At 36.5% G+C, this 25462-nt stretch overlaps 1 long non-coding RNA gene across 1 annotated transcript; it reads right to left on the bottom strand.

Moving 5' to 3' along the window:
- Nucleotides 1–511: 511 nt before the first annotated feature.
- Nucleotides 512–3455, bottom strand: LOC132298833 (uncharacterized). The gene is made up of 3 exons (XR_009479971.1): nucleotides 3214–3455; nucleotides 2350–2441; nucleotides 512–735 (listed from the first exon to the last, which is right to left on the bottom strand). It is a non-coding gene; the product is annotated as an uncharacterized LOC132298833 (long non-coding RNA).
- Between the last annotated feature and the right edge of the window lie 22007 nt (nucleotides 3456–25462).

The following is a 25462-nucleotide window of genomic DNA, read 5'->3' as shown; positions in this document are numbered from 1 at the left end:
AATAAAAGAGTGGGTCAGGCCCACATGCAAGTCCTAATCCAACTGTAATCCATACAGTGCCCGATACACAGATACACCCTAGATACTGTAACGACCTGGATTTCTCAACCCGATGCGTTAGTGATGAACCGTAAGTTAACCCGATAACGGACCCGAAATGCAGAAGCGAAAGAAGCCAAATGACCTCAAGAGATGTACGTCATCCCTAAGGCCCCAAAATGACTCTCCATGAAGCCACGGAACTCAAATGAGCCAAGCAAATGAAGCAAGAATGCCTAACCCGAAAAGAGATGAACTAAGCACAAAATGGTCATTTCTCACTGAAAAGGGTGCCACCGTGCACACCATTAGAAGGACAATGAAAAATGAACAAAATTAGACTCAAGAATCGTCTGATTCTAAGTCCAGGCAGAAAAGATATGAAATTCCAACACCCGATACGAAAGTTATGAAACAGTGATTTAACATTTTCCAATATTTTCATAACAAACTTTGAAAACAAAAGTGCATGGAAAATGATATACATGTCATTGGCCTCCGGCCTCATCTCATACATATTAAATACATTGAAAAGAGTGCACTTATGTACACTTTACATATACGAATCAACGAATACAAGTTTAAACAAATAAGGCTACAAAGAGGCATCTTATGCTAACACTTGCATAAAATAGAAACTTAGAAACTGCAAGCCATCCAAGGAGCAATGGAATCTTCAAATCCTGAGTCCTGCACCTGAAATATGCCCCAGTATGGTAGGGGTGAGTAACATAAAGCTACTCGTAGGAGATAAGCATGCATCGACCTAGCATTTTACAATTTTATCACCTTATGGTGAAACATGTTAAATGGGCTCATGCCACCTAACGTCTGTGTCAAGATGAGACCCAGGGAGCATCCTAAGCTACCTAGATCATTTATATCATAATCACATTGTTCATGCAATTCAAACAACATTGAAACATGTTATACAAGGCAACAAGATATAGATTCTCAAAGTCTTCAACTTGAAATCCAAAATACGAAAGCAACAAGTGTGGGTCATGCCACCTAACGTCTATGTTCAAAATGAATCTATAAGGTCATTCCTAAACTACATTTGAACATCAAAACACAAATTATGATATCGATGCAATTTAACCAACAATGGAACTTCCAATACAACGCATGAAGCATGCTTTCACAAAGCTACATCTTAAGCTCAAAATAGGAAATCAAATAAGGAACAACAAGTTATGATATCATCTAGTTATCAACTTGAAATGAAACACGAAATCAAACAAAGTGGATACTCGGACGTCACGCCGGATCAGACCGACAACATAGTTACTTTAGGGTTACTAGCCCATGGGTAACCTCCCTATGTATGCACTAGACTATATAGAGGGACAATCCCCTGGACTAGAACTAAGTCCTAGCCGTAGCCAAACAACGACATCCCCAAGTTTCCAAAATCAACAAATTGTGCAACAATGTATATATATCAACATGTATATACAAGATATCAACTATTTACCAAGCACAATCCAAATTTTGGAAACTTATACAATATATGCTCAAAATTCACAACTATTATGGCATGTAAGATGTCAAATACAAAGTGTGCAATTCCTTACACATAGTAACAATATATTCAATAAGGAAAAACATATTCTCATGAATATAAAAATAACAACTATGTTATCCAATGCTCAAAAGTAATCAAGTGAACATACATCAAATCCAAATCCATGATTTAAATATAGAAACAACTTCCAAAATGCAACTAAATCCATGGAGTAATAAAGTAGAATTTAATTAAACATAAATAGTTAAATTCTCTAAATCCCAAGTTAATCCAAATAACCTCAATTTAATATATATTAAAAGACATGTCATGGTCATCATATATATAACATCAAATGACAAGTTAAGTGATTAAAACACTTAAAACAAAATTAATCAAGTTAATTAATTAATTTCCTCTAGATTTTTAAACAATTCCAAATGCCCTCAATTTAATATTTGTTAGAGAACATGCCAAGGCCTATTTAAATACCATATCACAACTTGATTTAATGCTTGATACAACCATGTGAATTAAACTTTCACTAAAGATAAATATTAAATAAAAGTTATAATTCTTAATCAAATGATCCAAATTTAATATATGTTAACCAACATATCTAAGCATAATTTCCTAGCATGTTACAATTCAAATCAAAGTTATACATCATCATAAATTTTAAATCTTATACAAAGAAATAAAAATTACAAACTTTCTAGATTTGATACAAGGCATACATATATGTTGTATAATCATGGCAAACATACAATACAACACACAAATAATCCTAAAACATTCCCTACCTCAATTGGAATGAAAATCCCAGTTACCACCGAAATGAAATCGCCCCAAATTTTTGGTCCGCAACACAGATTTTTCAGCTTGCTACCTTCAACTTGTAAAATTCATAAAAAATTCAATTCTAACCCAAATTGAATGAATCCAAAGCCCAATGGAAGCTTAAACACTGTAATTTGATAATATTAATTTAGTTTAACAAAATATTTTCCCAATTGAAACAGTTTTGAACCACAACTTTGAAACAAATTCTGCCCAGAAAACACATTTTCAGCCTGTAGCTTCCAACTTTGAAAATTCATGAAAAATTCATTTGACATCCAAATTAGGCAAACCTAATTTATTTTGGAAGTAAACATATGAGAGTATAAAACTGGAAATTTAAGCCATGATCCAATGTCAAAAGGTTAGTGAAATAAATCATCTAAAAATATGTTTTCCAGCTGCAATAAAAACATGGACAGCAGATAGTTTCGGATTTTTAAAAAAATTTAGAAATACTCTAAAATCGTGAAAAAATTCTGAGTAGTGTAAAACCCATGGGAGAAGTTCTAGTAAAAATTTCAAGGCAATTGAAGCAAAATAGTTCCATATAAAAAATTCATTTCCTGACTGAAAAGGAAAAGCTTCAAATTTCCAACAACTAGCTTACAACTTCAAAATTTCATAACTAATTCATTTTAAATCCAAATTATATGAAACCAAAACTAAATGAAAGCTAATTGAGTATATTTTCATATTTTATGTTTAATTTGATAAGATTAATTTCAAGTTAAAACAGTTTAAGGGCAAAATACAAGTCATTCTCTTCCATGCATGTAAAACACTCAATAATGACATAAAAATACTTCAAAATAATAGATCAATACCTCACTAGAGAATTGAATCTCTAGATACCAAAGTAAAACTAGGAGTTAGGCTAGATCCTTCAAGGGTTTTGAAGAGGAGGATGAGGGAAACAAAAAGTATTCCAAGTTCAAAGTTCTAAAGTGAGTGAAAGGGCACCAAAAATGAAGTCAAAGCTACTAGTCAAGCTTTTCTCTAATGGTGGCTTCCTTAGGGTTCTTGAGAGGAAAGTAATGAATGAATTAAAATGTGTAAACCCTAAGCTAAATTGGTAGGCTTCTCCACTCACTAGGTGCTCTTGCACTACCTCTCACACACACACTAATGCAAGACTAAAAGTGAGTCCTACACTTGTCATGAATCCAAGTAAGCTTCCAAGATTAAATATTAACCCTACACTTGTCAACCATCCATGCCAACAAGTGCACCAATCCTAGGACAACAAGTGGGTGAATCTCTAACCTCCATGTGTCATGAGATTAAGCCTCCAAGTGGTTCCACCACAAAATCAACAAGTGACACCATAGGAATGTGACACTTGTCACATTTTCCAAAAATTACAAAAAGGTCCTTTTTAAAAATATCTTCCAATTTAATTTGCAAAATGGTCCCTAAGACGAAAAATAATTACTTTACTTAATTACCCCAAAACCCCTCAAGTTATGGATAATTGCAAAAAGTCTTGTTTTCATGGCTTTTACAAAGAAAGTAAGCATTTAATATGCATTTCTACAAAAGTAAAAATGTAGATGTCATGGAATTTAAATATCATGAACGTATGCAAAACCAGAATCAAATCCGAGCACAAAAAATGAGGTTATGCAAGTAAAAGTGAAAAACGAGAAGAGGATGAAATAAGGAAAAGACGAAAAATGAATAGTGTCAAAAAACAAAAAAAAAAATGTGAAAATGACTCGGTCCTCAAAGGAAGTTGTCAATCCAAAGGAAAGAGTCTCAGAAACCATTTCTGAGCACTCGAGACGACAGTAAGAGGCAGGAAATTGAACTCGAAAAGGAAAAGACAATGAAAAAAATTTATCCGCAAAATTTGAAGAAAGGGAAAGAAATGAAAATGACCGGGTCATTACAACCTTCCTACCTTAAAGGGATTTCATCCCCGAAATCCAGCCCCAAGAAACTAAAGGTGAAACCAGGATAACTACGGAGTACATCTCCGAGTACCCCAAACAACGTGCTACAAAAGCAATCCCAAAGCTGAAAGACAACGTACAAACCAATGTCATTCGCACCCACGTGCTTACGACAGGACAACCTCTCAAAAGGAAATTGACCACACGGTCACACGATAAGTCAAAGGTCACTCACAGAACCCAACGCTAAACAAAGGAATGGAAGACAACAACCGTTAGCATTTCTCCTGATGAACCATCATACCGATCCAAAAACAACCCAAAAAGAACTCCAAGATCATCACAGATCAAATCAAAGTACTAAACAAGGACAACATGGCAGTATGAATAGCTACCAGAACCCGCCCACACTTACTCGTCAGTAAGGTAGCATGACAGTATAAGGCACTAATTCATAACCTGCCCCCCACTAGGTCTACCCATGAAACCTCTCGATACAAATTACATCAATGTCGTGAATCATCATTACCAAAAGCACTACGGGAACCAGGCATCTTGTGAGAGTTGGGGTAGCTAATCCCAAAACTCTGACAACAATGTCACAGGCACCGCTAAGCTTAAGGTCCTAAGTCCTCAATACAACAAAACCAACAACTCCAACGCCTTAAAATACTCCTGTTAACAACCTAAATCACGAATCCAAAGCCTAACAAACAAAACATCATCTCCGAAAATGACCAGGTCATTACAGATACCCTCAACATAACTAGATAATCCATAAATATACATATATATCCACACTAAGGACATTCACTGGACTATAGTAGAGGTCTCAACCTGAATAGAAGGCAACATGCGAAAACGCACCCAAAGGTGGGCATGAGTACCTAGACCTAACAGGGTACACCTACCTACTATATCCAGCTACGCATCCACTGCATATACGCACCCTAACCAACGACTCTGAGACTCAAGCTCATATCATGATACCATAATCATATATCTAAAGTCCGTCCGAAACCATGGTATGTCATTCAATTATCTATTTAAATGACATACTATCATTCAATTATCCATTTAGATGACATACTATATACAAACTAGTTAATCACTCAACTTATTCAGTTGATATGACTTAACTACCATCCATCAATCCCGGAAGCCATTCAACTTAGTCGCAGTTGATCTGACTTATTCACAATTAGGATTCAATATTTTTCAATCCATTCCTTTAATCCATTAGGGTAGGTTTAAGCGTTTTGAGCTAAACCATCCATCGTATGTCACCGTCCTATATCGGTGCATACAATCCTCCAAATCCATGTAAATTACAACATATATATAATAAACAAGTAATTTATAGTCCAAAACCATATATCTAAATCATTACATAAAAGTGTTTAAAGTTTCAGCAATTTAAATCCAAGAGTTAAACCTTGTAATTGCAGGAAACGATTTAATAGTTCAACAACTAGCATCCAAAGCATGTATAGACCAAATCTAATATATCAATGACTCTTCCTTACATTCAAAATAAATTCTATAATCATATTATAGTCCAATAAATTGCTAAATTAATTTAAACAATTTAGTTCTTTCCATCCGGTAACAGCGTACTAAATTGTATACTTGTATTCTGTTTTATTTTTTAGCACAGATCCATGCACAAGTCCAATTTTTAAAGTAAAAGACTTCACCATGCATTTAGAATTAGTTAATAAACACATGATATTCCACTGGATTCCCAAACTTTAGCTTAAGCAACCAAATCTCCTTCCATCCATTAACCGTATACAATGTGCATAACTTTTCTACAATTTGTTCCATTAATTCAGAGGCAAGCTTTAATCAATCAAAGGTCCTATTAACACTTAAAATTAGCTTCTTAGTCACACTGGAAAGTCCCAGAATTTTTAGACATAGTTCAGACACTCAAAAAACTCCAAACAGCTCGTTAAATTCACCTTCAGGAAGTAGTTTGAGAGAGAGCCTGCTCTAATTCTGAAAGAGCAGGCTCTTAGAAATCCTAGAGCCGCCTCTTAGGAGGGTAGAGCTGGTTCTACCCCTCCTAGATCCGGCTCTTCAATGGGGGAGCAGGCCCTTTGCATTCCAGAGCCGGCTCTCTCCTCCTCCTTCAGCCTCCTTCAACCTCTGTTACTCCTGCGAATTTTTGCAATGCTTCTGGCCATTCACAACCTATCTAGTTGGTTTTAAACTAATCCTAAGAGTCCTATCTAAGTCTAGTATAATTCCCAAGATGTGTTTATAGCAGTTGAATACAAAAACAGAGGCTACAAGTTCTACAGATTTTTCATGCTTTAAGAAACAAACTGATAACAGATACGCACGAACTGTAATTGAATAAATTTTCACACATACAGAACATCAATATAACATCTATTATTCATAAGAAACTCAGTTAAATGCTTAATTAAATCCTAGAGGCTATCTAAGTGTACAGAACACAGGCAAAGGGAAGAAGAAAGAAAAGAACTTGCCTGTTCAAACTTTGCTTGTTCCGACAATACAAACCACTGTCAAGCCTCCTCTGCTTCTAGTTAGTTCACCACCATACCTCCTTGGTCCTCTCTATTCCTCCCTTGACAAACCCTACAATGCTCTGTTCTTACAAAACCCCTCTCTGTTTTCACTCTGTAAACTTGAGACGTAAACAGAGCTTTCGTATTCCCAAAACCCTAAATCCACACACTGTTCTATATATATAGAGACGTAAAATAAACCCCTATTCCCTGTTTGAAATATTAGAAACACTAGCTTCTATATATATGTACACAAAATACAATACACTTAAGCTGTAGCACAATGTAGGAATGCAATACACAACCTTAAGTATGAAATACTAGAAACACTAGCTTCACTTGTCTGTAACAAGAAGGATAAAACTGTCAATTCACACTGTAGCTTCACTTGATGATCAAACTAGGTTCCCATAGCCATGAATAACTCAGATACACTTGTTTGTATGGATTACACAAGTAGATAAGCAAGGTATAACAAGAATAGCTCCCACAAGGCAAAAACCCCAAATTCAAGGATATAATTGAACAAAACCCTAAAACCAAGGGTAAAGAAGTTACTTCACTCTGCAGCTTCAGAACTGACCTGCACTTGTCATCCACAACCTTGATATCTTCATACAACCCAGGTCAATAAGATTCACAGTGATTGGAGCAAGGTATCACAATGTCACTTCACAAAAGGCTTAATTCACAAATTCAAGGGTAGAATGGCCTCTTCACAATATAGCTTTAGTTTAGCCCTATAAATGCCTCCCGTAGTCTTGTATCAACAAAATATACTTATTTAATTGATAAGCTTAATTCAAATAGCACGATATAGCACTTTCACTTCACAAGCAACCTTAGTCTCACCAAACTTTGGCATTTAAGCTCACAAGGATAACTTTGTAATTCAGCCTCAAGAACACCCCAAACCTTACTCCCCCAGTCTTCAATAGTCAATATAAACTTTCTCACACATTGAACACATCAAACAAAGCAAGGTATAACAAAGTGTATGCTCATACCAGCAACATAACAGTTAAAAGGGCTGATTTTCAATTTTGTCAAACACTGCCTTAAGAGGCTTCAATTCCTTAACAACCAGAGTCTCCAATACCTTGAAAAAGATATATTACACTAGTTTTAAAGCTGGGACATGATATATTAAAAGGGGCTAAACACAGCAACTCACACAGCAGCAAATATTAACTCATAAATTAGGCTTCAAAAGAAGGTTTCAGCTACAACACTTTTATGAGGGCAAACCTGGTATTTTACCATTACAAAACTCTGGATTTTGGCTCTCTCAATCATATATTGACTGTATGAATGTACTCAGATGTATAATATATCTGTCACAGTAATTTATAGTGAATTTAATACTCAAAGCAGACTTGAAAATATGAAACACAGGCTGATGAGGTTCACAATATCAAATACTAACAAGACCCTTCCTCAGGCTAAATCTCAACTTAGACAGTCTCAAATCAACAATCTAGATATCCTTAGATGATGGATAGTTGGTATATAGCATGATTTCAACATGATAAGTTTAGTTTCATTAGCTTAAACCAGAAGACCAAGATTATCTAGAGGTTTGAGATATGATATTCAATACCAGCCTTAATAGGTAGTCTCAGACACCTTCAGCTGTTGTATATCACCAAAATATGTATGCTCAGCCCTTGTTACTTTGAACCACTTCAGCCACCTCTTGTACCAAAAAATCAGCTCTTGACAGCCTCACTCATCTTCACTTCAACTGTGCTCCCTTTAGGCAAATTTCAGATATTCATTGAAGCTCAAACATCACACAATATCTCTTAAATTGTTGTTCATTCTCGGCTCTTGAATAGGACTCTTTCTCAGCTGCTACAGACTCACTTTTTACTCTAGGAGGCACACCTTGCTGAATTCTATAACAGCATATTTATAGGGTCCTCATTTCAGCCCTACTATGGATAAGATTTTATCACTATAGCCAATGGACAACCATGTACCTTTCTCTCTGCAAGTCCACATTCTCACGAGACAACCACGTGGCAGTGGTATATTTTAAGCATATTCACAGCACACTTTGTACACAAGCCGTCCACAAATGCCTTTTATTCAAAGTAATAAAATGATAACTTCCAGTATGAATACAAGGGCTATTTTTGCAATGCACCTTCAATAGATATATAAGGGAACCATGAGCTGTGCTGAATTTTTAAGTGCCGAACCTTTAAGTGTTGAACCTTGTAAGTGATGAACCCTGTAAGTGCTGAACCATTAAGTGCTGAACCTTTAAGTGCTGAACCATGTGTTAAACCCTGTAAGTTTTGAAGCTTCTCAGTAAGTGTTGAACCATAAGCTTTGCTGAGGCTTCATTACCCTGTGCTGAACCATTAGTAATGAACCTGTAATTACACTTGGTAACCCACTGAACCTGAGAATGTAGAATATTCTTGATATTAAAAGTGCAAAACACTTGATCAAACATTAATCAACAATGGGAAGATGAATGGGCAGATGTGGGAAGGATAATGAGGTGTAGGTGCAGGTGTAGGTGCAGGTGCAAGTATAGGTGTAGTTGACACATCAACATTAACAACTGGAATATATTTACTGCCAACTACTAGTACCTTCATCAATGAAAAGTTCTTGTACATTGCAAACATTTCCAACAGACCATTATCAGAGACTATTAACACAGGATTTCCATTACTAAGGTCCTTATAATAGACTTCACTTTTGCGATCTCAGTTCAGTAGTGTCAACATATCTTCAATTTCAAAATATAACATACGATTAGGATCACAATTATCAAATACATTAACTTTCCCCCCAATATAGTAATAGTGGTCCTTATCAAATTTCCTATCATAATGCATCTCAATTGAATACTTTTTAGACATTATGAATAACACCTACAAAAATTTAAACACACAATACTAATTAACATCAAATTACATGCATGTGCAGACTAATTATTTACATGCATGTACAAACACAATATTTACATGCACTGTGTAATACCCCTAGTTTTTAAAAGGATATAAAAGAGATTTAATTACTTCTTTTATTGTATTTTATGTGCTTACGTGGCTATGTGCTGATGTGGTTATATGATTATATGTTTACTGGTCTTAATTGCTTATGTGACTTATCTGATTTAAGTGGGTGTTTGTGTTTTTAAATAATTATATGTTTTCCTTTGTTTAAATGATGTGTGGTTTAATTGTAATTAATGGTTAGGATTAAATGATATAATTGTTTTATGTTTTATTTTATTTTATTTTATTTTTAAAGGATGGATTTGGATAGTAATAATGGACCTACCAATTAGATCACATGGACTACTTGGATACGAGGTCTGATGGGTATGGATGATTACCCATGGATAGTTATATATATATATTTGGATATATATATATATATATATATAAGCATGGCATTATTAATTTTTGTTAATAATTTTAATATTAATGGATGGTTAGTTAGGTATATATATATATATATATATATATATATATATATATATATATATATTAAGGATTATGATATATATATATATATATATATATATATACAGTTATTAGATTATATATTTGTGTATATAATTTATTTTCCTTTTTATTTTATTTTATTCTTAAGTTGGAAGACTTAGGGTTAAACTAGGATTAGGGTTATACGTTGTATATATATATATACACAATAGTGTAGGTCTATGGAGGCTTAAATATTTTTTGTATGTGATATAGTATACTTAGAGAGAGAAAGAGATTAACAGAGAGAGAGAATGCAGAAAACACAGAGAGAAGGAAACGAGAGTTTGGTCAAGAACCAAGGGCCGAACCAAGGAGGAAGGAAAGAGAGGTTATGCAAGGACTAGGGCTTGAGCAGCAGGGGTTTTGACGGCAACTAAGGTCACTGGAAAATCAGAGAAGAATGAGTTTAAGGTTTCAAGTTGAAATCCTTAAGAAGCAAGTTCTTTTTCTACTCTTTCCCTTAGATTTTGTGTTCTATACATGCCTAGGTTAGTTTCAAGATTAATCAGATAATAAATTAACCATGTATGCATACTTAATCAGAACTAAAACAGAATTTATGTGTTTATTTTCATACTTGCTTGATTTTGAAATTATTTGCTTGAATTTTGTTTAATTGGTGTAAAAGATGCATAAGAACTTTATAAAATTAATTGGGATCATCTAGTACTTAGAACAGAAGGTTAGGAACCTTAAGGAAGATGGTCGGAATGATCAGAGGACACTGGAGATGAAGAAGATGGAGAGTAGCAGGAATGAAGGCGGCTCCATTCAAAGTGGAGACGGCTCCTTTTGGATAGAGCCTGCTCCTTTCAAAAGGGAGCATGCTCTCTTGCTGGAACACTGCAGAAAGTGTATTTCTGGTTCTATTTTGGATTTTAGGATTTTCTAAGGTTGCTCAGACTGTAATAAGGTTTTAGATGAGTACGAAATTCATGTTAAAAACCCACAATGCATAATCTATATTAATGTGTTAAGGATTTGAACAATATGAAATTAAAATTAAATTTGCATGTTGTTAGTGGATGTTTTAATTGCTGAAAATTATTCTAGCAATTTAAGTGAATGTTTGATGAGTGCTCAAATGTGACGCATTTTAGCACCTAAGCAAGGGTATTCTAGTCCAATCATCTATCTTATTTTCATGTCTTAGATACTTATTTGTGTTATGCCTATTTCAAGTGAATAATGTTCAAACAGGCTAACAAGAGCCATTTAGATCATTTTTGGAGCTAAGGAGCAGAGTTAGAAAGAAGCCAAGAAAAATGCATCAGGGCAACTTCGATCGATCGAAGGGGAGTCTCGATCGATCGAAGTGATCTTTAATCGATCGAAATCAAGGCGGTGCCAGCTCAACCATTTGGATAAAGTCTAAAGATATTTTTGTGTCACGTCAGCTTCGATCGATCGAAGCCCATGTAATGACTTGGCCTTTTTCCTCCTTTTCCTTTTTTGGTGATTTTCTTTTTTCGTCTTTTTCCTATTTTGTCTTTTCCCTATTTCGTCTTTTTCCCGTTTCTTTCGTTTTTCCTTACATAACCTTACTTGTTGTGCTCGGATTTGATTCCGGTTTTGCATGCATTCATGGAATTTGATTTCCATGACATTAGTATTTTTACTTTTCTTGAAAAGCATGCTAGATTAGTACTTTTCTTGTAAAGGGCATGAATGTGTAATTAACCTAAACTTAAGGGGTTTTAGTGTAATTAAGTAAATTAATTATTTTTTGTCTTAGGGACCATTTTGTAATTTAATTTGGAAGATATTTTCAAAAAGGACTTCTTTGCAATTTTCGAAAAGTGTGACAAGTGTCACACTCTCATTGGTCCACTTGTTGACATTTGTGTGGAAACACTTTAATGCCTTGGATGATGACATGTGGAGGGTGGAGATTCACCGACTTCTTGGCCTAGGATTGGTACACTTGTTGGCATGGATGGTTGACAAATGTAGGTTCAATATTAAGTCTTGGAAGTTTACATAGGATGGTGACAAGTGTAGGCTTGAGATTAAGCCTAGGAATGAACCATAAATTCATGACAAGTGTAGGTTCACCATTTAGTCTTGCATTGTGTGTGTGTGTGAGGTAGTGTAAGAGCACATAGTGAGTGGAGGATTTCTAGCCCTTCCACTCACCATTTTACACTTTATCATTTTCATTTTCACTTGTCTTCAAGAACCATAACCTAGCCACCATTGGAGAATAGCTTTCTTCTTCATTTTGGCCTCCTTCCACTCACCTTAGACAAAAAACCTTGGAAGACAAAAGCTTCCTCTCACTCCCCTCTTCATTAACCCTAAACTTGTTTTCCATTTTGAGCTTGGTTGCTTGGATCATAGAGATTGAGGTAGGGGGTGTTATAATTTATCTTCCAAGTGATTTTATTTGTTCCTATAGCGATATCTAAGTTATATGTTTGTCTTGTATTAAAATGAGAAATAAATGATTAATTGTGACTTGTATGTAATTCACTTTAGACTTGATAAATAACATGACCATGGCTTGATTCATAACTTATGTTAATTTGAGGTCATTTAGAGTTGTTTTAAAATCTATAGGGATTAATGAATTAATTTAATTAATTTTTATTTATATGCTCCCATGACTTAAATCAAGTTTTGAAGTGATTTATATAATAACCATGACATGTACTACAACATATATTAAATTGAGCATGTTTGGATGAGTAATGAAATCTAGGGAATTTAGTTGTTTTATTAAATTGTTTAAATTATGATTTTAAACTTATATCATACTTGTGAGGTTATGTTCTTGTTGTTGAATGATATTGTTGTAATTAGTGGCAAATTGCATAATGATCATTCAATATTCTGCATGCCATTTTAGTTGAGAACTTAGGGCATGTATTGTGTTTCTAAAATTGATTTGTGCATGTTGATGGCTTTACATTGTATATATATATGTTATGTTGATACATATATGTAATGTACACAAAATATTGATTTTGGAAGCTTGGGGATGTCGTTGTTATAACTATGGCTAGGGCATGGTTCTAATACGGGGGGAAAGTCCCTCTACAAGTCTAGTGCACACATAGGGAGGTTACCCATGGGCTAGTAACCCTAAAGTAACTATGTTGTCGGTCTGATTCAGCGTGACGTCTGAGTATCCACTTTGTTTGATTTTGTATTTCATTTCAAGTTGATAACTAGATGATATCGTAACTTGTTGTTCCTTATTTGATTTCCTATTTTGAGCTTAAAATGTAGCTTTGTGAAAGCATGTTTCATGCGTTGTATTGGAAGTTCCATTGTTGGTTAAATTGCATCAATATCATAATTTGTGTTTTGATGTTCAAATGTAATTTAGGAATTGATCGGTTGGTCAATTAAACATCAACCTTCGCAATAGCACGAATCATTGTAAAATAGGGCTATTGGTCGGGTAAGTCGAACCACTGGGACTGCGCTAGTCTATGGCAACCTAAGTGTCTAGAATTGTTCTTAGAATGATAAGGGGTTTATAGAGGGTTTTGTTTGTTTGTCACTTAAACTTAGAACTTAGAATGCATAAAATAGTAATGTGCTAGGAAGTAAAGAGATATAATACAAGTAGAGAAGCCTAAGGAAATGAATCCGCTCCATCCCTAAACACATGCTAGATTAGAGCTAAATTGGGGAAACAACATAAATATGTGACCATGGAATGCTACAACCAAAATTGCTACATTCCTTCAAGAAATTCATGAAATCAATGGCAAGTATAACCTATCAAAGATGCACATGTTTGAACGACCTAAACTAGTGTGTAGCCTTGGACATGCTTACTAAGTTAGAGATTATCAAGCCTTTAATCACATGATAGGAGCACATGAAGTCAAGAGTCAAGAATAGTCCATCAAAGGAGGGTCCTAAGCTATGGAATATCAAGATTCTCATACAACATGCCAAGAAACCCATTTCACAATCTCATTTCCAATGTCACTATAGAAATGCAAGGCATACAATCATGAGAAAATATGATCTAAGACAAGATAATACATTCATCATAATCATTTATAAGAAATTAGGTTCATTACATCAAGTGTAACTCTAGATTGTGAAATAATCACATATATACATCATTTTCCCCAAAATAAACTAAGGCTAGAACATGCTTACTAGAGAGGGTTTCATCACCTCCCTAGAAGAGGGTTTAGTTACCCATGGTGGCCCTAGATTAAAGAAGAAGCTTGATCCTCATCTTCATTTTCGTGCACCCTCCTTGAAGCTTCAAGAACTCCTCCTTCTTGCTCTCTTCTCTCTCCTCTCTCTTGTAAAAATGAAGCTTAATGATATTGTGCGGCTCTTATCCCTCTTATCTACCACCAAAAGGCCACCAACCAACATCTCCAACCACTTCATTAAAGAGGAAAACAAAATGAAGAAACCAAGGTGCAAGTGGGCTGAAATGAGCCATTTCCGAAGGGCATTCTGCCCAAAATTCGAACACTCTAAGCAAGGCCTCGAGCACTCGAATTTAGTGTAAAAAGCTCCATGCTTCACTTGCTCCGCCCAGACCTACTTTGGTTAAATAGCCATAACTTTGCGCTCCGAAATCCGAATGATGAACTGTTTGAAGATTTAGAAATTTAATTCAGAGCTCTAAATATTTCATGTTTTAGTGGAGATCCAATTCTCAAGGATGGTTGGTCGAAAATGAAGATCAAGGCAGAATTTCATTGCTGCCAGGTAGTTCTGCGCACCTCTGGTAACAAGGCCATAACTCTCTGCTCCGAGCTCCGAATGACAAACCGTTTGAAGATTTAGAAAGATAATTTAGAGCTCTAAATCTTTCATGTTATGAGGGAAGTCCAGTTCTTGAGTTTGGAAGGTCAAAATGGCAAGCAAAGTCCAGGTTCTACTGCTGCCAGAATTCAGCATTGGCACCTTTTGTTGCTCAAGATTCCACAAGGCCTTATTCTTGTTCCATTTTGGCCAATGAACCTGAAAATGCATAAAAACATAGAAATGAAGATAATCTACATAAATTAATATACAACGGACTTTACTAATGCAAGTTAGGGCGCTTGAATATACAATATTCGGCGCTTATCACACCCCCAAACTTACATTTTGCTAGTCCCTTAGCAAAACTACAATGAAAAATTTAATGAAAAGACAACCATGGGCTTGCTACTACAAAAATATCATCCATGGTAAAATAAGATATATACATTGCTCAAAAATAACTTGAAATAGAAAAAGAGCTGGAGATGGGGTCATTGGGAAGACTACCTTGCATATATGAAGCATTGATACAAAAATTGGCTAAATACATTTCCACATACATGCATCAACATCAAAGTCTATATAAATAACTCAATTATCATCTCTTGAATGGAAATCAACTCTAGCTTCAGTGAAAGTGAATTAGATTCTCAACATGCGGCTTTTACTTTCTTTTCCAATTCCAAAGCACAAGTTTTCAAATCATTGAATTCCCCTTCAAATGAGGTCCCTAAGGCATGATTTTATTTACAAGACAACTTTTGTTGTTTGTTGACAATTTATTGTAACTCATAAGCGAAACATAGAATGGTTTTGCAATGCTGAAGTCCCTTAAGCTTTCTAACCAACCTATGTAGCAAGCGTTAGGCCAACAAATCCCAAACCAGATGGCTTTAGGGTGTTAAGTGTAGAGACACTCCAAAGGGCTTAATAGCTCAAGTTGGAAAGGCTACGAACTCTAGCGAACCATGTTTATTACAATATTTTTGACTGACCGTGCAATGTTAAAGTCCTTTAAGCTTTCTAACCAACCCTTGTAGCAAGCGTTAGGCCAACAACTCCCAAACCAGATGGCTTCAGGGTGTTAAGTGAAGAGACACTCCAAAGGGCTTAATAGCTCGAGTTGGAAAGGCTACGAACGTCAACTGGTCATTTTTTCTTTCTTTCTCAGTTTTTTTTTTTTTTTTTTAGACAACTTAAATCATGCCCAAGATATTCATCTATTAGGTTCATCAAATCAGATTAACTAGGCCAAGGTCAAGGTCGATTAAGTTGCATGCCTCACAGTTAAGTTTCCAATGTGCATCTGTGCATTGTGAAGCTTAAAAGAGTGTCAAATCTAGCGAGAATTTAATTGAGACATTTATATAGACTAATTTGAATCTACATGATCATTTCAACTCAAATTTTTCTTTATTTTCAAAAATGTCAATTGCTTCTATACACAAGGTATTAAACATATGCTTCGTCTCCGACAAGTTCCAAGTTACACTATCATTGCTTAGCAAAAATTATAAAACCAAAAATGTCAAAATGTGAAACCAAAAATGTCCTATTGCACCCCCAAACTTGAATGTCACATTGTCCTCAATGTGTGAAGACAAGTGAAACAAAATAAGAGTAAAGGGGGGAAAAGAACAATAATACCGAGTGGAGTGAAGACAACGTAGATGTTCAGCCATGTGAGTGTGCAAATGCGTCCCCCAAACTTGGACATGAAGACCTATCAAAACACAACTAATGTACACAGGTAAAAATCAAAACATAAATAATAAGAAAAACAGGACTTATTTATTTATTTATATATATATATATATATATATATATATATATATATATACATATTTATAATATTATTATTATATATATATAGTATTATGTTTTTTTTTTTTTTTTTTTTGGAATGAATGGCATGCATGAGTTTGTGGTGAGTGAGAAGGTGTGAGGGTGGATGCCGAGGGTGAAGGGGATAGAAGCCGAGGTTGGTTGGTTTGGGTAGGGTGGTTGCATGGTTGGCAAGGTTGGCGTGCATGATGGGAGGTTGATGTGCCGAGAGGGTGGCATGGGAGAGTGAGGTTGGGTTGTATGAAGTGGGTTGTTTGGTTGGAGATGAGAGAGGAGTTGAGGTAGGGGGTGAAGCTTGAGGAGGTTGGTTGGTTAGTTGTGAGAGGGAAGAATGGTAAGGTGAGGAGGATAGAAGATGGTGGAGTTGCCGAGAGGAGAGGTTTACATGGGTTGGGAGATGTGTGTGATGGTAGGTGGTGTTTCGAGCACTCGGCAGGGGAGTGAGAGAGCTCGAATGGAGGGCAGTGAGCTCGGGATGTTTGGTGTGAGGAAGCTCTAGTAAGCTCGAGCACTCGAAATGCTTCTTCGAGTGCTCGAGAAACTGGCAGAGAGTGGAAATGGAGGGTTGGTGTGTGGCGTGGCTCGGGTTGAGAGAGAGAGAAGGGGAAGGTTTGTGGTGCTAGTGGGCTGTTTGGGTTGAGGGCGGATGCCGAGAAGAGAGATGGTTGAGTGGGTGTTGTGCATGGAGTTGATGTGAATGGTTGGGTGCATGGTGACTGGTTGGGTTTATTTTGTCGAGAGTGGTGTTGTGTTAGGTTTAGGTGGGTTATGGGTGGCATGCATGCATGGGGTGTGCATACATGCATGGAGGCCGTGGGCTTGATGGTGGTGAAAGGTTGCCGGTTGGGAAGATGGAGGAGTTGGGTGGTTACATGGGAGTTGGGTAGCGAGAGAAGCCGAGAGGGTGGGTTGTGGGTTTGCTGGTGGGATTTCGAAATTGGTTGTGGGAAGTGGGTTTGCCGTAGACATGCAGGGTGGTGAGGATGATTGTCTGTTGGGGAGGTTGGGAGGTTGATTGGCATGCATGGGGTGCAGCAGGTTGGTGTCGGGATGGTGAGGTGGAATGCCGAGAGGGGTGTTTATTGGGGTGATGGTTGGATGGTTTGAGGAGTGGAAGGTGGTTTCTGCCGAGAAGGGAGAGGGTGTGTGTGTGCGAGTTGAGGAAGTTTGGTGAGGTTGGGTTTGGGGTGAGATGGTGTGCATGAGGGAGGGAAAGAGATTTCGAGCACTCGAAATGGGATTTCGAGTGCTCGATTAGAAGACAGAGAGTTCGGTATGTTGGGTTGCAGTGGGATAGTAGCTGCGAGCACTCGAAGCTTGGCCTTCGAGTGCTCGAATTGGAGACAGTGGTTGCGGGATGTTGGGCTGAAAATTTAGAGCACTCTAAATGGAAGCTAGAGTGCTCTAAATGAAGGCAGTGAGCTTGGGATTGATGGTTCACATTTAGAGCACTCCAAATGGGAGCTAGAGTGCTCTAAATGAAGGCAGTAGCTTGGGATGAGATTGGTTCACATTTAGAGCACTCTAAAATGGAATTAGAGTGCTCTAAATACAAGCAGCAGCCTCGGAATGATGGTGGAGAAGTTTGGAGCAATCCAAATGGAAGCTAGAGCACTCCAAACTTGGGCAGTGAGCATGCAAAATTGGTGTGGTAATTTGGAGCAATCTAAATGGGATTTGGAGGGCACGAAATTGGCTCAGTAGGCTAGGGGGTGAGCTCGGCTGTGAGGATTGAAGCAAGGAGTGAAAGGGAAAACATGCAAGACAGTGAGCACCATAGAAGTTGAATTTGTTGCAATGGAATATGGAATGTGAGCAACATGGAAATGGAAGCTGTTCAAAATGGAGTCCATGCATGGAAATTCCATGCATTTGCATTTGCAATCTCATTCCATGGAAGACAGTGAGCACTATTGCATGCATTTTCATGCATTTGCAACATCATTCCAGGAATTTTGCAAGTTGGCGACTTGGAAACAAAAAAAAATTTTGCATGTCATTCCCATGGAATGGAAGAATGTCTGAAAATTTTCAAATTGTCTCATAATGCTTGAATGAACTGAAGAAAATTTTCAAATTGCATCATCTTTGGAAAATTTCCAGACTTTGAATGAATTTGAAAATTTTGGAATTTTTGAATATCTCTTCAATGCAACATCACACAATTCATGGAAAATTTTTAAAACTTGCAATGTCAATCCAATGCATGGATTAACTTGTGGAAAAAAAAAAAAAATTCAAAAGCTTTGCAATTGCAGGGATGGAAAAATTACCAAGCTCTAAGCTTCAATGCAATGCATGGAAAATTTTGAAATTTTTTCAGACTGAGCAATTTTTCCCCAATGCTTGGATGAATTTAGGAGAAAAGAAAAAAAAAATTGAAATTGCACATCATCTCAAATGCATGGAAATTTTTTTAAAACTTAGCAACTCCATTTTAATTCAATGCATGGAAAAATTTAAACTTTGCACTTCATCTCAAATGCATGGATGAAATTTGGGAAAATTTTGAGACCTTGCAACTACTCTCTACTGCATGAATGAATTTAAGAAACTTTTCAAACTTTCGCAACATCACACAAATGCATGGATGATTTTGAGGAACCATGATCCAACAATGCATTGAAGATGAGAGGCTATGCATGTGAGTGCCATGTCGAAAGTCCGAGAAAATTGTCTGATAGAGCCGGAAACTTGCGGGAATGAAAACAGGAGTTGAGAAGGTCTAATAAGCCGGTCTAAAATTGTGAAACACAATTGAAGAGCATTCCAGAAAAATCAAATTTTTGGCTTTTCGAAACCATTTCCCGGAAAATTTCAAGGCTCATGCAATTGAAAGAAGGGAAGCTTGGAAATTAAAAGAATTGCTTCCCATGAGTGCTAAATTTAACGTCGATAGCTAGACGCACCGAGATCAGGTTAGTCCTCATCACCCTATACCATGTCTCTCAAGAGATTCAAGCTTCCCGAAGTAAGATAATTCTTTTAAAAGCGAAGGAGGAAGAGCTTGAAGACAAAAGTGGAAAAGAGGTAACGGAAAGACCTCAACCCACTCTTCATCCTCAATGAAGAACTTTGGATTATGGGGCTTATTTGGATTATGGGAAGATGGATTAGGTGAAGGTGCACCAAGCAACGACTTATGAAGGGTCATATTGAGCACGGGAATGCTCAACAAGTTATCCTTCAGACTTTCAACATCCTCCCCACACTTATCCGGTGGTTCGGGCTCAACAACTTGAGACAACTCAAGTGAGGGAATGGGATGAGATGCAAGCTCCCAAGAAAGAGATACATTTGATGTTGACCAAGGAAGAGAATGAATAGGTGGATGAATATTAAGCAAAGAATTCACCTCCGAAATGGAATTGTCAACATTAAAATCCTCACAATTGAAATGAGCCAAACAAGCTTTTAGAGGATCCTCCATTGAAAGAGGTACATCAAGCAAAGGATTATTTAGGGGTTGTTCTGGAGTTTTAAAGGATGCAATCTCATCATCTTTAATTTCCTCATTTTGAACCACAAATTCTTCAATTTTTTGTGTGGCGACAATTTGATCTTCACCCACTATTTCATCATTTTCACATGTAATAACCACTTGATCATTCTCATGATGAAAGTTACTAGGAGTAATCTCATCATTCATAGAATTTTCTTTTGGATTGGCCATAAATTCAAATGAAAATGTTTCCTCCTCTTCATAATTTTTAGCATTAATCCGTTATTGAATTTGAGATATTTGGTCATCTATCATTGCACTAACTTGGGACTGGTGATATGGTACCACTTGATTGATAGACTCTACTGTGGATTGCATGCTAGCAAGGGAAGCCAATAGTTGATTGTTGGAGTCCATCATTTGTGTGTGCATAGACTCCATCATTTGTTTGTTAGCAACAATTAGCTCATCCAATGGAGACGGTGGAAAAGGAGAAGAGGGCGGGAAAGAATGATCATTGGGTTGAAAAGGTTGCATATGAGATTGTGGGGTTGAATTTCCTATGTCATGCCACAAGAAGTTTTGTTGGTCTCCCCAACCCGAGTTGTAACCATTGAAGTATGGATTACTACCCGGTTCAAAGAAATTTTCATTTGGTTGCTCTAGATAAAAATCCGACAATTGTCTCGTTGGAAGACAATCTCTTGTATGATGTGAATTACTAGAGCAAAAAGCACAAAACGCATGTGGTGTGTAGAATTGAGTTGGGAGATAATTATTCTCCATCTAAGAGTTAAACATCAACAACACATAACATAATCAACACAACAATTCTTTATCATCAACTCCACATATAATGATATTCCCTTTCTCCTCAATTATCAAGACAAAAATTAAAATGGCCACGACAAGGACCGATGCTTGGAATTGAAAATACACAATTGAAAAAGCCTCGACAAGGGCTTGCAATTTATCTACTTCTGAGCTTAACACATGCACGATATTCACAATTTGAAACTAGAAGTCACGAGACTTACCTGGGGTCCTCTAGACTTACAATTTGCTAGCATTCCCACGGCGAGCTTCGAGTTCCTAGAATCTCACTTACAACACAAAAATGGTTAAACCACACAAGAAATATTCACAAAACACAGTATTCACAATCAAACTAAATTTAACCCTAGAAACTTCAGTTGCTAAACCATTTGCAGTCCCCGGCAACGGCGCCAAAAATTGATCGGTTGATCAACTAAACATCAACCTTCGCAATAGCACGAATCATTGTAAAATAGGGCTATTGGTCGGGTAAGTCGAACCACTGGGACTGCGCTAGTCTATGGCAACCTAAGTGTCTAGAATTGTTCTTAGAATGATAAGGGGTTTATAGAGGGTTTTGTTTGTTTGTCACTTAAACTTAGAACTTAGAATGCATAAAATAGTAATGTGCTAGGAAGTAAAGAGATATAATACAAGTAGAGAAGCCTAAGGAAATGAATCCGCTCCATCCCTAAACACATGCTAGATTAGAGCTAAATTGGGGAAACAACATAAATATGTGACCATGGAATGCTACAACCAAAATTGCTACATTCCTTCAAGAAATTCATGAAATCAATGGCAAGTATAACCTATCAAAGATGCACATGTTTGAACTACCTAAACTAGTGTGTAGCCTTGGACATGCTTACTAAGTTAGAGATTATCAAGCCTTTAATCACATGATAGGAGCACATGAAGTCAAGAGTCAAGAATAGTCCATCAAAGGAGGGTCCTAAGCTATGGAATATCAAGATTCTCATACAACATGCCAAGAAACCCATTTCACAATCTCATTTCCAATGTCACTATAGAAATGCAAGGCATACAATCATGAGAAAAGATGATCTAAGACAAGATAATACATTCATCATAATCATTTATAAGAAATTAGGTTCATTACATCAAGTGTAACTCTAGATTGTGAAATAATCACATATATACATCATTTTCCCCAAAATAAACTAAGGCTAGAACATGCTTACTAGAGAGGGCTTCATCACCTCCCTAGAAGAGGGTTTAGTTACCCATGGTGGCCCTAGATTGAAGAAGAAGCTTGATCCTCATCTCCATTTTCGTGCACCCTCCTTGAAGCTTCAAGAACTCCTCCTTCTTGCTCTCTTCTCTCTCCTCTCTCTTGTAAAAATGAAGCTTAATGATATTGTGTGGCTCTTATCCCTCTTATCTACCACCAAAAGGCCACCAACCAACATCTCCAACCACTTCATTAAAGAGGAAAACAAAATGAAGAAACCAAGGTGCAAGTGGGCTAAAATGAGCCATTTCCGAAGGGCATTCTGCCCAAAATTCGAGCACTCTAAGCAAGGCCTCGAGCACTCGAATTTAGTGTAAAAAGCTCCATGCTTCACTTGCTCCGCCCAGACCTACTTTGGTTAAACAGCCATAACTTTGCGCTCCGAACTCCGAATGATGAACCGTTTGAAGATTTAGAAAGTTAATTCAGAGCTCTAAATATTTCATGTTTTAGTGGAGATCCAATTCTCAAGTATGGTTGGTTGAAAATGAAGATCAAAACAGAATTTCATTGCTGCCAGGCAGTTCTGCGTACCTCTGGTAACAAGGCCATAACTCTCTGATCCGAGCTCCGAATGACAAACTGTTTGAAGATTTAGAAAGCTAATTTAGAGCTCTAAATCTTTCATGTTATGAGGGAAGTCCAATTCTCGAGTTTGGAAGTTCAAAATGGCAAGCAAAGTCCAGGTTCTACTGCTGCCAGAATTCAGCATTGGCACCTTTTGTTGCTCAAGATTCCACAAGGCCTTATTCTTGTTCCATTTTGGCCAATGAACCTGAAAATGCATAAAAACATAGAAATGAAGATAATCTACATAAATTAACATACAACGGACTTTACTAATGCAATTTAGGGCGCTTGAATATACAATATTCGGCGCTTATCAGGAATGACCTTATAGATTCATTTTGAACATAGACGTTAAGTGGCATGACCCATACTTGTTGTTTTCATATTTTGGATTTCAAGTTGAAAACTTTGAGAATCTATATCTTGTTGCCTTGTATAACATGTTTCCATATTGTTTGAATTGCATGAACAATGTGATTATGATATAAATGATCTAGGTAGCTTAGGATGCTCCCTGGGTCTTATCTTGACATAAACGTTAGGTGGCATGAGCCCCTTTAACATGTTTCACCATAAGTCGATGCATGTTCATCTCCTACGAGTAGCTTTATGTTACTCACCCCTACGATACTGGGGCATATTTCAGGTACAGGACTAAGGATTTGAAGATTCCATTGCTCCTTGGATGGCTTACAGTTTCTAAGTTTCTATTTTATGCAAGTGTTAGCATAAGATGCCTCTTTGTAGCCCTATTTATTTAAACTTGTATTCGTTGATTCGTACATAAAAAGTGTACTTAAGTGCACTCTTTTCAATGTATTTAACATGTATGAGATGAGGCCGGAGGCCAATGACATGTATCTCATTTTCTATGCACTTTTGATTTTCAAAGTTTATTATGAAAATATTAGAAAATGTTAAGTCATTGCTTCATAACTTTCACATCGGGTGTTGGAATTTCATATCTTTCTGCCCGGACTCAGAATCAGACGATTCTTGAGTCTAATTTTGTTCATTTTTTATTGTCCTTCCAATGGTGTACATGGTGGCACCTTTTTCAGTGAGAAATGACCATTTTGCCCTTAGTTCATCTCTTTTCGGGTTAGGCATTCTTGCTTCATTTGCTTGGCTCATTTGAGTTCCGTGGCTTTATGGAGAGTCATTTTGGGGCCTTAGGGATGACGTACATCTCTTGAGGTCATTTAGCTTCTTTCGCTTCTGCATTTCGGGTCCGTTATCGGGTCAACTTCCGGTTTATCACTAACGCACCGGGTTGAGAAATCCGGGTCGTTACAACCCAAGTGTTTGATCGATCGAACATCTTTGATCAATCGAAAATGCTGCTGGCAGTGAGTTGTCTAATTGCCGAGCGTGCCATTTTCCACCTACCTTGCATAGTTGCTAATTTCCTCCAATCAGAGGCTATTATTCTGACTTGGTCCTTACTCAAAGGAGGGTGTAATTGATTTATTGAACAATCATTGTAATAGATAGATAGATAGTTTTTTATTACAAAATATAGAATAGAAAATTTTCCTCTCTAAAACTAGGGTTTGGAAAGAAAGCAAGGATGAAGATGATGATGCCAACCTCCAAGCTAGCCCTTAAGGGTTCCATGTCCACTACTATAAGTGGCTAAATCCTTCTCTTGGGGCTAGAGATGGCACCTAGGCTTGCTTCTCAAACTTAGCCTTTATGTATTTTTGGGGATTTTATTTGTAATGAATGTTTTGATCATGAATAGATATAGATCTTATAATCTCTACTTGATTTGTATGATTTAATGCTTTCAATTGATCATTTGGCTCTAGTCATATGTCTATGTATGCTAGAATTGATGTTCATGTGGTTTTCTCTAGATTTAATGGAATTGATGCATATCTATGTGTGTTGATGATGTTAGTCTAGTGATGGTCAAGGCGTAGTGCTTAATTGAACACTCTTGAGATTTATTTAATGGTTCACACTTGTTTCTTGATGGATTGTATCACATCTCTAGTTTAATTAGTTTAATTTCATGTCTCTAGTCTAGTGTAGTATAATTGCTTTAAATTCTTAGGTAGGTGACCAATGTATGCTTGTTTCTTGATGTTCTATACTTATGAATGCAAAGAGTGTATTTCTCTAGATTTTTGTGTGTGAATTAATTGTGGTTTGATTGAATGGATTTTAGTCTCATTTGATAGGTTGTACTATTCATTTAATTGATTAGACAAACTATACTTATTTGCCTTTCATGCTTAGTTTTAATTGATGTCACATACACCTAAGTTACAATTTAAATTTTCCCATTAATGTATAATTGCTAGTGTTTGATAAAATGAAGCTTAGTGGTGTCTCTATGCTCCAAGACCTCTTCTTATATCTTTTCCCTACTCTCTAGATTGCTCTTTTTTTTTACTTGCATTAATCTTTAATTGTATTGTAGTTTAACTAGACAATCACCAATCATCTTTGATCACTCGAGCTA

This window comes from Cornus florida, unplaced genomic scaffold (genome assembly GCF_030987335.1).
Source record: "Cornus florida cultivar Cherokee Brave unplaced genomic scaffold, ASM3098733v1 CherokeeBrave_3.0.0_Hap2_Chr03, whole genome shotgun sequence".
In the NCBI taxonomy this organism is placed as follows: domain Eukaryota; kingdom Viridiplantae; phylum Streptophyta; class Magnoliopsida; order Cornales; family Cornaceae; genus Cornus; species Cornus florida.
This window is presented reverse-complemented; position numbering and strand designations above follow the sequence as displayed.